Consider the following 2,771-nt stretch of genomic DNA (forward strand, 5'->3'; position numbering starts at 1 on the left):
TATATATGTATATATACACACATATAAACGTATATATACACATAAATACATATCTACACATATATACATTCATATGTGTGTATATATTTATATATGTATGTGTATATATATAATTTCAAGTGCAAGTAGAGTGCATATAAGGGTGTGGGGGGGGGAGGGGTGTGTGTAGTGTGGATGGGTGTGTGTTTCTTTAATGACTTCCTGATTCATGACTCACTATAAGTTCCATGAGATCAAGAGTCCTATCAACCATAGCAGCCCTAGCAGTAAGTCTGGCATGTAGCAGACATGAAAAACATTCGTACTGAATAAATAAGTGAATGAATGAATCTACACTTAGCAGCACAACCAGCCTCCTGAAGTGCCTTAGTAATCATTACTTCTTCTGGATTTCACTCTCATTTTGTTAACAACAATGGCCTTCTCTTTCTTTGACCACTTCCGAATCATACCCAACTTTTAAGGCTTGGCTTAAATCCTACATCATCCATGAAGCCCTCCAAAACCACGTAGCCCACACTCGTTTTGCCCTTCTCAGAATACCCAGTCTGCTTACATTCTATAGCCTGATCTTACATAGCCTCATGTCTTCAAAGAGATGAGCAACTTTCTTGAACAGAGGGTGACTACTTCAAAGCTTCATACCTAGTAGGGTACAATTAACACCTATTGATCCATTACTCCACTTCTTTTTCTTAAGGAAGAAGATGGAGAAACGTGGATTAAAGTGTCTTCACTTCTCTATGTGAGTAACATACCTACTGTACCTCATTTTCCTCTGTTTTCTCTCTTCAGGGTTCAGGGTATGCTCACACATTCCTGTAAACTGACTTCTAGCCTCTCTCCACGCTCTCCAGCAGTCTCTGGTGGAAATCAGGGCTGGACGACCCAAAGACTCACAATAAAAGCTGACTAAGCCCTTTAACATCATCACTTTCAAGGCTTACAACAAAACTATGTAATTCCAAAAGCAAATGTTATCATCTCAATTTTACAAAAGAGAAAAATAGGGGTTCAAAATATAAAAAGATGAGCCCAAAATATATTGGACACTTGTGGTAAATTAGGTTATTTTTGGAAATATTCACCCCTTCCTTTATTCGACTCTATTTCCCCACCCTTGGCTTTGGGTGGGCCATGTGACCTTCTTTGGTCAAGGCAGAAGTGAGGTGCTGCTAATTCCAAGCCTTTAAAGGTCTTGTACATTTCCACTTGATCGCTTGTCCTTCTGCCATGCCAAGGGGAAGAATATGTCCAGGTCAGCACACCACATACTGCAGGAAGACAAGAGATGCATATTACACAGCCAACCTAGTGGGACCCCGTATGCATAGCCAACCCTGAACGAACCCACAGACATGTTAGCAAAACCAACTGAGATCAGCAGAGCTGATTGAGGCCAGCTGGCTTCAGTCAGTCAACATAAATATGTAAGCCAAATAAGCATTTTTACCATTGAGATGTCCATGGTTGTTGTCTTTCAGCATTAGCTAACTAATAAATCTGTTCTTAGAAGAATGAATGAATAAGTGAATGAATGGGGGCCTCCAATCAGTTGGTTAGTAACTCGGACATGGAAGGTCTTGTGAATCCTTGTCTTTTGTTTGTTCTACTCTTCTTGTTTTCTCTCTAGCTGGAGAAGAATGCTGTAAAAGAATTTAAAAGTTAGGAAAAAAAGAGATGATGTAGCCTGGGCAACAAAATGAGACCCCATCTCTACAAAAAATTTTTCAAATTGGCCAGGTGTGGTGGTATGCACCTGTGGTCCTAGCAACCCAGGAGGCTGAGGTAGGAGGATCACTTGAGCCCAGGAGGTCAAGACTGCATTGAGCCATGATTGTGCCACTGCACTCTAGCCTGGGCAACAGAGCAAGACCCTCTCTCAAAATAAAAAAAAAAAGATGGTGGACAAAAAAGGAAATTGAACTAAGTACATGGACAAAAGAAATAATTATGCTCGCCAGGCTCCAAAATGCAAATGATGCCTGAATAACATCAGTTGTTTTTCAATCCCTAAAACAAAATGAATTTGATCTGAATAGGAAAGGCTTGGGTTAGACCTGAAAGAGAACCTCCAAACTATAGGAGTTATTAAGATTGAAATAATGCCACCAAATGCATCAGAGGAATCTGTAATATCATTTCTACAGATTTCGAAAATAATGTATATGCTCGTCTTTACAGAAAGTTTTAGGCTGGTGTCTTCCAAAGGTAGACATGCAGGCAGGAGCTAGGCTAGCTCTACAGCTGCTAGAAAAATACAGATTTCTAGACTCAACCACCCCAAGATTCAAACTAAGTAGGTAGAGGGAAGGCCCAGGAATTCATAGTTTTAAAAGGTCCCAAGAGGTTCTGATATACAGCCAGATTTGGGACCCTCTAGTTGAAGGGGTGAGTGCTGAGGAACCTGATCATTGACCTTAGCAGCATCTTCCTGTGGTTTCTTATTTCTCTGAAGGTATTGAGTGAAAACTAGAGTCTATCAAGCAGCCTGCTGGTGGATACAAGGAAGATGTAGAAGGAAAAAAAGGCAGTGAGGCCATTTCATTCAAATATGTTTTACAAATTTGAAATGTAAATTTAGTTATGATTTCCTCAAGTTTCTCATTAATTTCTTAGTTGGTCTTTCTTACTTTCTTGAAGATTCTGTATACACTGCAAGTACTAGGCTGGCCACTTTGCCTCAGATCAGATTTAGTTAACAGGGCACGGTTTATCTCAGCTATGGTGCTTCTATTCTTGTGTTTTATTTTAGGATAAATTTTCAATTT

Source organism: Pongo abelii, chromosome 22 (assembly GCF_028885655.2).
Source record: "Pongo abelii isolate AG06213 chromosome 22, NHGRI_mPonAbe1-v2.0_pri, whole genome shotgun sequence".
Lineage (NCBI taxonomy): Eukaryota > Metazoa > Chordata > Mammalia > Primates > Hominidae > Pongo > Pongo abelii.